The sequence below is a fragment of the Myripristis murdjan genome, chromosome 20 (genome assembly GCF_902150065.1).
Source record: "Myripristis murdjan chromosome 20, fMyrMur1.1, whole genome shotgun sequence".
Lineage (NCBI taxonomy): Eukaryota > Metazoa > Chordata > Actinopteri > Holocentriformes > Holocentridae > Myripristis > Myripristis murdjan.
In genome coordinates this window covers 8,688,045-8,701,093 of record NC_043999.1, presented here as the reverse complement: position 1 = coordinate 8,701,093, position 13,049 = coordinate 8,688,045, and the positions used below count along the sequence as shown (strand labels likewise).

At 39.0% G+C, this 13,049-nt stretch overlaps 1 long non-coding RNA gene across 1 annotated transcript; it reads right to left on the bottom strand.

The window, feature by feature from the left end:
• Positions 1-21: 21 nt before the first annotated feature.
• LOC115378698 (uncharacterized) lies at positions 22-12,200 on the bottom strand. Its single transcript, XR_003930155.1, has 5 exons — positions 12,187-12,200; positions 8,906-8,912; positions 5,386-5,390; positions 4,351-4,355; positions 22-119 (listed from the first exon to the last, which is right to left on the bottom strand). It is a non-coding gene; the product is annotated as an uncharacterized LOC115378698 (long non-coding RNA).
• Positions 12,201-13,049: the final 849 nt, after the last annotated feature.

The following is a 13,049-nucleotide window of genomic DNA, read 5'->3' as shown; positions in this document are numbered from 1 at the left end:
AAGAAAAAAATACACCAGCATCTTCCAGTAACTGCAATTCATTTATTTAACACAAACTGCTCCCGTGTCACACAAGATTCAAAACAAGCCTTTTTCTTTAGCTTTACACAAACGCTCAACTCAATGTAAAAATAAATAAATAAATAAAAGTCAAATCGCATAAACTGTCATCATCTGCAAATTAAACCATAATCTGGGAGGGATACTGACAAAGTCGTCGAAACCCAGCAAGGTGCCAACTTTCTCTTTGTCGGTCTTCATCACGATGTGGATTCGGGAGCCGATACATTTGTCCACAAGCTCTGAAAGATTAAAATAATAATAATATTAAAATAAATATACCTCACAATCATCGCTAGCTAACAGGTTTCACTTTCTCACGCTTGAACCGGATGTTTTGATTAATTTGAGTTGCATTGCAAAAGCTGGCAAGAATAAATACAGTTGAACGGTACAAGTACAATTAATCTAACTTCACGAATATTGAGTTTATTTTCAGTTCCAGCTAAAACAAAACATTTTATTACATGTTAAGCTGCGATGTCTGCCACCCTGCGAGCATGATGCTAGCTAACGCTAGCTAGCAAAACATGGCTAACGCCGTTCTGCTTTTGTTAAAGCCCCGAAAATACACACTGAGCTTTGTTAATTAACTAATAATTAGTTATTTAAAGGCCACAAAAATAAAAATTCGTGATGTACACACCCAACGGGAGCAGCTGTGATGATTTGTTGCTGGTGTAGCCGCCATGTTCAAAACTCTCCGGACAGACAGAAGCAATCGAGAGGAGAGCGGCAGCAGCCAGGAGAAACCAATCGAGCCACAAGCAATCGTTCATCGTTTATTCCTGCGTGTTCTTTCTTTCTTTCTTTCTTTCTTTCTTTCTTTCTTTCTTTCTTTCTTTCTTTCTTTCGAGGAATTCCTACTTCTCATGCACGAAAAATCACTAAACTTTGCACAAGCCAATAGTCCTGATGGTGGCACTACAGCAAGCCTCTAAATTTCAAAACTTTGAAAATTTATAATAAATCAACCATATGTGCTACAGCTTTGCAACTTTCATCAAAATGTAGCCCCAATACGAAAGAAACATCTGTACACTTTACACTTAAACATCAGTTTTTCACTTATGGAGCAAATCGATCATTGTTATAAAAAAAAAAAAAAAACATCTCCATGCTGTCTAGATGCAAGATCTGTATTTTCAGAATTTTGTCTGGATGACTGATTTTTTTTTTTTTTTTTTTTTTTTTTTTTTTTTTTTTTTTTTAACAGTGGTTTGAAATCTGCCTTTCCATGCATTAGTGGCTGATATCATGTGACTGTCTGAGTCAATTTGTGAAGCCTCACATAAACTGACTCTTCCCAATTAGTTCAGTGCGATAAAAGAAGATGGTTCTTGGTCTCAAAGATTGTGAGTTCAAGCCTCAGCTGATGCAAAACACACATTAGAATGCCACTTTTCTTTTCATTTTTCTATTCTTCAACTTGTTGCTCAGAACTGCCTAAAATTGCCCGGCCCCAACCACTGGTTTGTTTTTCTTTTTTTTAAATATTTGGCCCTTAAATCGCTGCCGAAGAAATAGTAAAATCTGAGAAAATGTTTTGAACTATGAAACTGATCATATCTTTCTTTTCCATGTAAAGTTACAAGTTTTTTTTTTTTTTTTTTTGTCACATGATGGCGCTGTTTGTATTGATGAACATGACGTCAACAATATATTGTGCTCATATCGTTACCTGCACTGACAAGCCTTTTCAAAAACCTTACTTGTGGCACTCTTAAAAAAAAAAAAGTCATGGTTTTTACAGAACTTACTTGTTTTATACTTTCACACCCTTGAGACATACGGCCCCAGGCCAGGAGTGACAGTAGCACTTTCATACTAATCCCAGTAGAGGTCAGTGTGTACAAACCCAGACACTGAGTGTTGCACTTCAACAAGGACTAGATTTAGACCTCCTCCTGTAGAGATAGCCTACAGCTTGTCCTTTTCATGAAAAACATTATTGAGGAAATCCTGGCAAAGTTTCTGCACTCCTTTAGGAGACCCACTGCTGACTGGTCACTATCCATGTATGTGGTAGAGTCTCTCTGCCAGCTTACATGCCAGCTCTAAAGCCTCCTTTTTTTCAGCTGATCAAAGTTTTAAATGGTCAAAAATGTAACTGATTCTATTTTTAGCAGCTCTGTGGGTGGAAATGTGATTTGTTGCTCTAGATATCATAATAGGAATCATATAGGATTTCTGCTGGTTCACTATAGTAAGTAGTGAGTTGCTATCCAAATAAAAAGTGACTATGTGGAGCATGAGAGACTTCCTTACACTTCCTCTTACTTCATCTTTGATTTATACAAGGGCAGTTGACTCTGTTTCTACTGGTGGCCACTGAGCAGTTGCACTAGAGCAGTTTGAGGTTCAGTGTTCTGCTGAACGGCACCTTGACAGTTGTTACTGAGGGAGGGGAGATGCTGCAAAGCAAAGCTGAACTGTGGTAGAGTGCTGGCTTGTATAGTTACCTGGGTGAGATATGAGCTCACATGGTGGTGAAATATCCTAATGAGATGCTCTGTGCCCCCCTGGGCTGCTGGTCCAGAATATTGTGTTTGTGTTTCTCCAGTCACTTCCATAGCAAACAGCTCTCAAGATAATACCTTTAGCACATAAATGATCACTAACAGTGGATAATGGAAAAGTGGATGATGCCAAATTAAAAAACAAGTCCCGGTCAAGGTTGCTATGCAGAAGTTTCCTGAAGACGCTACGCCACATCTACTTTCCAATTCTATTTTATTTTTTGAAATAACTGGGAAAGAGGTGTTTAAATTAATCAAAAAACAGGCACTGGGACTTGTTGCTTCATATATTGGCATAATCCACTTCATGTCCATTCATGTGCTTAAAATATTATTTTGGGAGCTGTTTCACTTGTAAGTAAGTGAATGTAGAGATAATCCAGTATTGTGGATTAGCAGCGAAGGGAAGAATGTAGCAACTAGTAACTAGGGTTGAGCCGGATACTCGGCTGAAACGAGTACGGACAACGCACTTTTGCCGAGTACGAGTATGATCCGAGTAATATGAGTCAATATCCGTGCTCATGATGAATGAAAATCCCCACTGGGTAGCTGACTGTGTCCACGTTGTGTGATAGGCCAGTCACACACAGCACCCCTCCCCTATGCCATGTGCCCCGCTCACACGCACACACACACACACACACACACACACACACACACACACACACACACACAGGGACAACCTCAGCTGTCACTCACTCAGGTGTGACAGCTCGCTCTTCCCTTGGTTTGTAATCACTGATAGTCAGTACAGTTTCTGCTAAACTTGGTTGTTAAGAGACGTGCTGCTTTTGAGCAGAGTTAGATGCACTTAAGAATATTCATGTTCTGTGTTTATAAAAAAATTGTTCTGTAAATACTTCATTTACTATTGTGATCAAAAACATTGGTCTGAAGCTCAATTCTGAGGCTATTCTGAAAAAAAGTTTTTACAATAAACAATAAATATAGCAACTTCTGATCAACTCATATCAATTTCAGGCTTAAATAACATACCGGTTAAGCCCCACCCATTTCCGGTCAAACCCCCATGCTGTCTATGCTGTTAGGCTGCAACAAAATATAGCACACCTTTCTGTTACACTGCCCAATGAAAACAACCTTTCAGACAATGTCACCGGACTTCACAGCTATTTTTTTTTCTGTTAACACTACAGCCTTGAAAAGTGATAGAGATACAGAGGCAAAACTGGCATTCTCTGTATGAAACAGCTGTATTTGAAACACTGGATGGTTTGTTTGTTTTTTGGTGATATTAACAATGGACTTTATGATACCAACACAACCGTTTCGCAGCTCAACTGTAAAGCTGTTGTGTGTATGACGTTTTCCATACTGTTCTGTTGTGAACACTTTTCCTTTTGGAATTGCTCTCCCATAGGTTTCAGTTGTGGCATTCTCATCTTCTGTTATACTGCAAATTGGAAAGATGATTGCCCTTTCACTTTGCTTGAGTATTTTCTGATGGGGGCATCCCAGCAGCACAATGTCATTCAGCTTTTTTGCCTTTGTGATTAGTGGGTATCTACAAACCCAGTCATTAACTAGCCTGTTAACTCTGTGTGATGTTTCACCGCTAGATATAGTCTGAGACAGCTTCAGAAACTCAGGTATGGACTGGAGTGTGCTAAACTGGGTATGTAGTTAGTGCCATGACACAATTTTTTCAGTGTCTGATTGTGTCCCTCAAAAGAGAATGCAGACATGCACCACAGGGGCCCATACATTCTGACAGATGAGGGCAAATGGACAGCAACCTCTGGTCAACCTGGTCTTTACATGTTCCTATATACCAGCCATATGCACCATTGAATTGGTGTATGCCTTGAAGCATGCATCTAACCCTAACCCTAACAGGAACAAAATACTGGAAAGACTTTTGAGACCTTCTCTGTACCTGTTTTTGAGTCCTTCCATATGTATTGATTTTCTCAATATCATCTACAAACTGTTTGAGGTCTGGTTTGCCCTTTCCAAACCAAACACCTGCTAGAAGAATATTTTTAAAACGAATTTTGGCTGGCAGTTCATTTATAACACACCTGATTGGCCACAGTGTATGACAATGATTTAAATACTTAATACTTAACTTTAAATACCCCATCACAGTTCCAAAGTAATTATATGTCATGTTTCCCTAGAGGGGGAGTCTTGTACATTGCTCCATTGTTTATGTCCCTAAGGCCATCATTTTCACTTGGGAGATCACAACCTTCTCTTTGTAAGATAGTCCTAATTTGGTCTGTTAGAGAAAGGCTTATAAAATAGTTACCTGTCTTCAAATTCTCTTGTTCATTGTGCTCTGTATCACACCTAGGACATTGCGCACGTTTACATGCACACCATATTCCTGTATTATTCCGAATATCCGCAATATTCCGGTTGCACACGAGTCATGTATTGCCAATGGAACCTGCACAGTCAACAGTATATGTGACATTTTCTATAAGGATGTAACAAGCCCAGCTAAGATATTACAGATCGGTTTGTGGATCTAAAATTCTAACATCTAAATTTGATATAAAACAATTGTCTAATGTGTACTTGACTGTAAGCCAGTAGAGAATACCACATCCAACCTAACTCTCTCTCTCGCTCTCTCTCTCTGACTGTCTCTCTCTCTGCTTTCTTTCACTGCCTGTCTATTTTTTTTGTTACTCTCTCTTAAAGGGAACAGATCAAATATTTTAAAGGGCTTAGAAACTCTGGAGAGAGAAAACTCTGCACCGACCTCTTCAGCTCAAGAGTGTGGTCGTGGTCAAAGGAGAAAGAGGCCAAGTGCGCATGTTTGCTCGCCAGCTACAAGCTCTGACAATGAAGATGATGATGTAGCAGGGGCGAGCGGTCATAATAAGCTATAAATGCAGTGCATGCCCAAGCCCTTCAATTAAAATCTTTAAAATGTTGGTCTCCTAGTGTGTCCTTGTATAATATACCATATTTCTATCATTTTGGTTGCAAACCGCTGCCTATATACACACGTATCTATCTCAATTTGCTGGCGAAATGCTGGAAAGTTGACAGCTTTACAGTAGTGTTGTAGCCGGTGTTTCCTGTACGTGGGCGTTTTGAATGGAAAATAAGCTGTCTGCGAATCAGCTTTTCAGAAGACGCATGCGCAACACGAGTAGCTACGTAGCGAGCTCGCTTGAAATGTTCAGCGGCAACTGCAAGTCATTCACTTGACAGCTAGCTACCGTTAACGTCGTTAGCTGGCTAGCTAGCACGGGAAGGTTAACATTAGTTTGTTCTTTCATCTGCATCGTGCCAATAAAAATGGGTGAAAATACAACTTCAACTGAGTAACCTGGCATGTTTCATTGATTTAGGCTATTGCAGGTGTTATGAAAAAGAGGTGTTCTCTGACGTTTATCACTTTGGTGCGTAGCCTGATGGGCAGTTGGGCATGTTTGTGTGTCATTTCATTGACCATGTAGGCTAGCTGGTGACATTGCTGTGTGTTTGCATCACCCTGTGGCACGTCCGAATAGCTCCGATCTCACGGTAAATTCCAACATTTTGTTGGTAATATTGTAAGCATGTTCATGTGTCATTTGCTTGACTCTGTAACTGGTTATTACTGCATCATCCATCCGTTCTAATAATTTCCGCTTTCCTTTAAACCGTAAATTGCAACACATTGTTGTTGGTAACATTGGAGCGAAATGCGCACGCGTGTCTATCAAAATCGAGTTGTTGAGTTGATATAGTTAAAAACCATATTATGCATTTTATTAATAAATAAATGCCCCAAAAATTTCAAGCTCACGCCCTCACTGGCGCTCGCATGAAATTGGGACCAAATACGCACATCAACACCATTTTATTTCAGATGTTTACCATGATCTTTTCCTCTCTCAGATTTGCAAATTGCATGTCATCACTCTTGAGTATCGACTGCCATTTTTTAGCACTAAAAAGTCAACTGCCATATGTATCAGGTCATTCAGGTGTTCATGTATCACCTAAACATCATATCTCACATATATATCATACAGACATTTATTTTCTGTTGCAAATTGTTTCACAGGAGACCTTTTTGCCAGCTAAGGTCCAAAAAAGGGAATTATCAAAGAAAATGTCAAAGTCCATTTTAACAGACTACAGGGCTAGACAAAAGGTAGGGATTTCAGAAAGCCTGCAAATGCAACTAAAATGTGAAGACAGACTCATTTTAACCCTCATAAACTTGGTTACTATTGGCAGTTATGCATTCATTAAAATTATAGATATCATTAAATGTATAATTTATGATTCAAACATGTTAGCGCCAACATCAAAAGTACAGAACACTTAACAAAGCACTTAACACTTAAAACATAAAGCCATCAAAACCATATATGACAATGCTTATTTTCAGTAATGTTGTATTGATAATGTAACTTTATACCATTGCAGCACTGCCAGCTTCACTGCAGAGTACCAGCAAGGATTCTCTTGCTGAGCCTGAGACACTGAGAAAATTCAGACGTAAATAATTTATGCTACAGTTTCATAGTTATGTATAAAATGTTCTTTTTTTTACTTTTAGAAAATTAACAGTTTAGCTACCCTTCCTGCTCAGATGCCCAGATCAATCAATGTTTTTTGTTTTTTTTGTTTTTTTTGTATTCTCGTATATATATATATATATATATATATATATATATATATACATATCCTTTTGTGAAAAATAGGAATACAGTTTCTCGGTGCCTCCTGAGATGTGTGATCGCTGGTGAGACTTGAAGAGCTGCATTGTGATATTGTGATTCATTTCTGGTTGCCAAGAGCCGCATTGATATTCTGCACCTCGGTGTGGGTCGTGTGCTCGTCCACTGGAGGAAACAAAGGGGTGAGCTTCTCTCTCCCCGGAGCATCTCAGGCACCACAAGGCCTCCCCTGCACACGACTTGTGCATGAAAAATTCATCTGGACAAAATCATAACGCCAGCGCTTAAATGGGCCGCCTTGGGACAGCACCGCCAAAAGCTTTTTCCGCTCCTTTTTCACGCCCATCGCTCCAAACTCCACGGTCTCCTCAGCAGATTAATTGTTTTAATCTTGAATTTGGACATTATGTCACTGATTTTTAATTATTAATGATGATATTTATCTGTCCCTCACTGGAACAGATAGTTATCGTCATCTCTGCGTCATTTCTGGTCCTTCAAGACTCTCAGCAATACACTAACAGCTTCATTCAGCCTTCATTTACTTCTTTTTTTTTTTATTTAAATGCCATCTATTGATTCTCAATGGCATTCCATCCACCTGGTTAAAATCTGCACACATAGCATATAGCAGTATGTTATGATATAGTCCAGATAACAAGAGCAAGTGTGCAATAAGCAGAGGATTTTGACCTTGATGAAGAGTTTTTGCAGTGAGATAGCACCTGTGGAGAACAAGATTTTATTATATATATATTTTTTGTCTGTCTTTGCTGTTGAAAAGCTGCTCTGAGAATGAAAGAGAAACTGTACTTTCCACTCACGCTGGCAAGGACAGTATCGAGCCCCTCGCGCCGAGTGTGAAAATACACCTCGGATACTTCACTTGACAAGTATTCATTTCGAATGATGGATGATGGTGTTATTAGCCGGGTGAATGATAGCGAGGAGGAGAAAAACAAGGCAGTCTTGTGATGAGGCCAAGGAGCTAAGAAAAGGAGCTGGAGACTCGGGGACTAGTTCATGTCATGATTCAACCGTTGGTATGAATGAATTTTTTTATGTTTTGGGGCTAATCAATTTGAGCTGAGGTTGGAAAGATGAGGTGGTTCAAGTCAACCACATGATTCAGGACTTTTGGCAAAAAGTTTATCACCGTTAGGTAAATACGTTTAATAGTGAAAAAAAATCAGACAACATATTTATTCTATATAACAAAAACATTATTACCAAAAAAAAGCTGCACTTTGTAATATTCTGTCAGATCAGGGTCTTTTTTTTTTTTTTTTTTTTTTTTTTTACGAATCATGAATCAGTCAGTTCAAAGCATTTGGTATCAATGCGCTGATGCACTGAATGGACACTTACGCCCCTAGTGGTTACAACTGGTTAATGCAAGAGCGAGAACGCAAGAATGAGAGCTTCATCCGGGAGTGTACAGCTCCAAAATGAACCAAGTAGATATGGAAACTACATGATTTTGAGAGGAGACTCAAAGCTGAAAAAATAGTTTTGAAGGATGCACAATGACACGTGTTTGTCTTGTTTCACAATAAAAGCTCTTTCCTGCTCCCTTGGAACAACTTTCTGCTGTAGTGGCACTCCTTTTGGTTGTTTTTATTTATTTTTTGTTGCACTTTGGAGAATTTTCTTGAGAAATTGAGATGCTACTGTGACACTGAAACAACAACAACAAAAAAAATCCTTTAATGTTTCATCAACAAAAGTATGCATCACATCCAGTGTTGGGCAGTAGCGGCGTTACTAGTTTAACTTCATTTCTCAGTAGTGTGGTCGTGACGTCGCTGTTTTTCAGTAATGAAACTGTTTTACTGATCAAATAGCACGGTAGCATCCACAGAAGCTACATTTTCCCAGGCATTTCTCAACCTTAAACGCAGCGGAACTTTTGCTGCGGTTTGACATCTAACCAGGAGCAGCGGCCCTGTACGTGCAGCCGACAGACGGTCTTCTTTGTGACGTCACATACAGTGGTGGAAAAAAGTTTTCGGACACCCTTAAAATTTTACACAATCTCACAATCTCAAATATTATCGAGAAATATTTGTGGAAAAATCTTTTTTGTGTTTCAAAAGGTGTGGCTGCATTAGACAGATACAAACAAATTATATTTTTTGGTTTATTGTTTACAAGAAAAACTAACAAAACTAAATTCTTGACAGTTTAATCTTCATCTTCAGGCGTGTTTCCTGCGTTAGGTTCCTTGTTTTAGCCATTTCTGTGTCTGAAGAACTTTCAAATGTGCTGGCTTTATATAGACACCAAGCTTGGCAACAAAAACTGTGTCTTTTAATAAAAAGAACGACCTTCATCACTGGTACCAAAATGACCCAATACTCAAAATTTCTTATGTATTTTTATGGAACCAAACAATTTTAAGTTTTTAATGGCTTTTTTAGGATTTGTTTAGTATTTTGGCTGTGACTGTACTAAAAGAAAATTGCACTTGAAGACCTAAGAGTGATTTGTTAATGCAATACTTCACAAATGCATGGGGTGTCCGAAAAGTTTTTTCCACCACTGTACCTGTGCTAACTGTCTGCTGCAGCGGAAAACACACACATACACACACACACACACACACACACACACACACACACACACACACACACACACACACACACACACACACACACACACAGACTAACATATATACACACTTCCCCCACATTAGTACATCCACACCACCTGGTTTTTGTTATTATGTGAGGCATGCTGTGTGTAACTGGTAGCTTAGCTCACTACATTTTACAAGTAGCTTGCCCAACACTGATCACATCCTACTACATGTACAGCCCAGCGCCTTTCCCTGCAGGGGGGTAATCTGCAGTTTCTGACCCCCTGCCCTGGCCCCCAGCCTTGGCCCCTGCCCCGGCCTTGGCCCCGGCTCCTGGTTAGCTAACCATAGATAAATCCAAAAAAGTCTCGGATTAAACAGAGAGTTTAATTCTGCGTGGACAGATTCTTTCGCTCTCTCTGCCAAGGCCAGCCGGCTTCCCTGTCTTCTCATGTGGCGTCATTCATTCATTCATTCATTCATTCATTCATTCATCTTCTAAACCGCTTATCCTCACAAGGGTTGCGGGATGTGGTGTCATAATTAAATACAAACTGGCCTGTTTTTTTATGTTTACTCTATCCAGCTATATGTTTTATTATCTCAAAGTGTGCTATTTTTCATTTTATTCACTTTCCATAAATATGGGAAGTGTATTTTTTCTCCTCTTCATAAGAGTTTGGTGTTTTCCTTTATCATAACAGACAAAAATAGCAATAAAATGTCAACAGTTTTCTCTATTGTCATACTATAATTTCACAAATGCAACAAACTGTAGTTGTGGTATAAATAGTATAACTTCATGTAAAACTTTATAAGCTGTGTTATCAAATATGTTTTATGCCTCCAGGTGAATTTTATTTTGTGAAGAGGGGGTAAAATGTCTCTTGTAACAGTGAAGCTTGCTGACCTATAAATAAAGCTCTAGGGCAGAAAATAGTTCCCGCATTTTGGAAGCCAGGAGGCTGGGAAGAGAGTTGATATTGAAACCAAAAATAAATGTGTTGTGCATCTTTAAAAGCAATTTTTCATCTCAAAATCATGTGGTTGTTTTTTTTTTTTTTTTTTTTTTTGGATCAGCACACTCCTGGTGAGGCTCTCGTTCTTGTGACGGGGAAGGACTTAACGGATCAAATTTGGTGGATGTGAGCCACTTGAGCGGACCAGCAAATTCCACTGTCAGGGTAAGAATTTTAATGGAACATGAAAGGTGAACCAGCTTACAATGCATGACTGACCCTCAGGTGTTCCTAGACTGCGGTTAAAGTGGGTCTTTAAGTGAAAACACCGATTTAAACCAAAGCAGTTTTCCCATCCACGCTGAGCCGCCCTGAATTAACTGAATTTCAAGGTTGCGTCTATTCAAGAAAGCAGAGTTTTTTCCCTCGAGTGTTTAGTCATCTGCTCTGATAACATTCACTGTAAGAGACAAAGACCCGACAAGGACGAGTGTGATTCATGCCGGTGCCATGGGAGCCTGCAACACGTGGCCCAAATCCTTTCACTGGCCCGCTCACTGCGCATCATGCAGGCTATGCTGTTATTCTCCAAGTGTGTGTGCAAAAATTTGTCAGCACCGTGAAGCACACGGTTCATGCACAGTCTCTCGTTCTCTTTGCCTCCCTCTCTCTCTCTCTCACACATATACACATGTGTTCAAACAACATGGGTTCCAAATGCTAAAACTACACATGGCTATTCAGAGCAATTTCCTGCTTAATAGGCTGCACTGCCGGTTCATACATTAGTGGAGGCTGCAGTGTAGTATTCACTGCTTTTCTGTCACAACATTGCACGGTATTCTGCATATGAAGGGTTTCAGCCCCAACAATAACAATAACTGATGCATAAAATGAATGCTGGAGCAAAACAACAAATAGTTTAAGTAATAATTTATGCATTCTATAATCTTTTCCCCACATCTCTTATTGTGTTATATCTTAGGGGCAAGCTGGAGAAAAGAAGGAGTCATTAAACTTTTAGGCTTACAGGTTACAGTACAAATACCGAGAACACATTATTTTTTGAGTTCTGAGAATTTTTATTTTGCCCTGTTTAGAAAATTGCACATAACTTTGCCCTTCCTCTCTCTGGTGATTTTTTTCTCCTTTCCTTTCCCTGAGAGCATTATTAAATCTTCTCGATGATCTTCCATGAATAATTGCACTAAACCCTTTCAGCGCAAAAAGCTTTGAGTTTGAGTTTACTCGCGTTCATGCTCACAGCTGACAACCGCACAGAAAAAGAACTTATGTGTATAAAAAAACAAAAATATGTGTACATGAGTGTACTTCATAGAACATAAAACTACATATCCACATAGCAGACAGGCACCCATACATTCATGCTCATGCACAATGTGCACACATGATACAAATTCTTTTTTTTAAAGCACCATAAAACAACAATATCCAGCATAAAAACACCACAAAGTAAAATAAATAATTAATATTAAAAATATTCTAATGTTACATTAGTTTAAATTACAATAGATTTGATGTGATTTACCTTTACTGTCACACAGGATATGATTTTCTATTGCTATTTCTGCTATTGCAGTTGTTTTAATACTAATGTCTTTACAGCTGATTTTGATTTTGATTGTGAGATTGTCTACCTTAATACATATTTTTTTCTTAGAAAGGTTTGCTAAAGGGACTACAGATGAAAATGAGCTCTGAGCTGACAAAGAAGAAAATCAATGTTTTGCTGTCATTATTACTTGTTTTAAGTCTTTTACATAAAAAAGTACCAAATTAGCACATTGAGGATGAGGTAACACATGCATGCTGTTGTTAATACAGGTGATTCACGGCTGTTAAAAATGCAGCACCCAGTTTTTCAATCATAGTCATTCATATTTTGCATGTTAGTGTGCCATTTAATCAAGCACATCTACTTCCCAAACACCATCGGCAGATATCACTTCAGCCAAAACTGGAATGCTTTTCATTTGGTGAGGCCCATTGTCCCATTTTTTGTGTGTCACTTTTAACCACTCCAGTGCCTCCGTGTACCTCATGTAATTCACTGCACTAGTACAAATTGCTGCAATCTGATGCTGTCGCTAAACGGATGGTATTACCCGCTGGTCGGACCTCGGTATGAACCACTTAGGATCTGTGCAGGGGAGCAAAAAGAACATGATGCCCATTGTAATGTAAGTAATTATCCAGTTGCATGACTTTAATGTATGTCCTGATATTAACTTATATAACGCATCCCGACTCTACGACA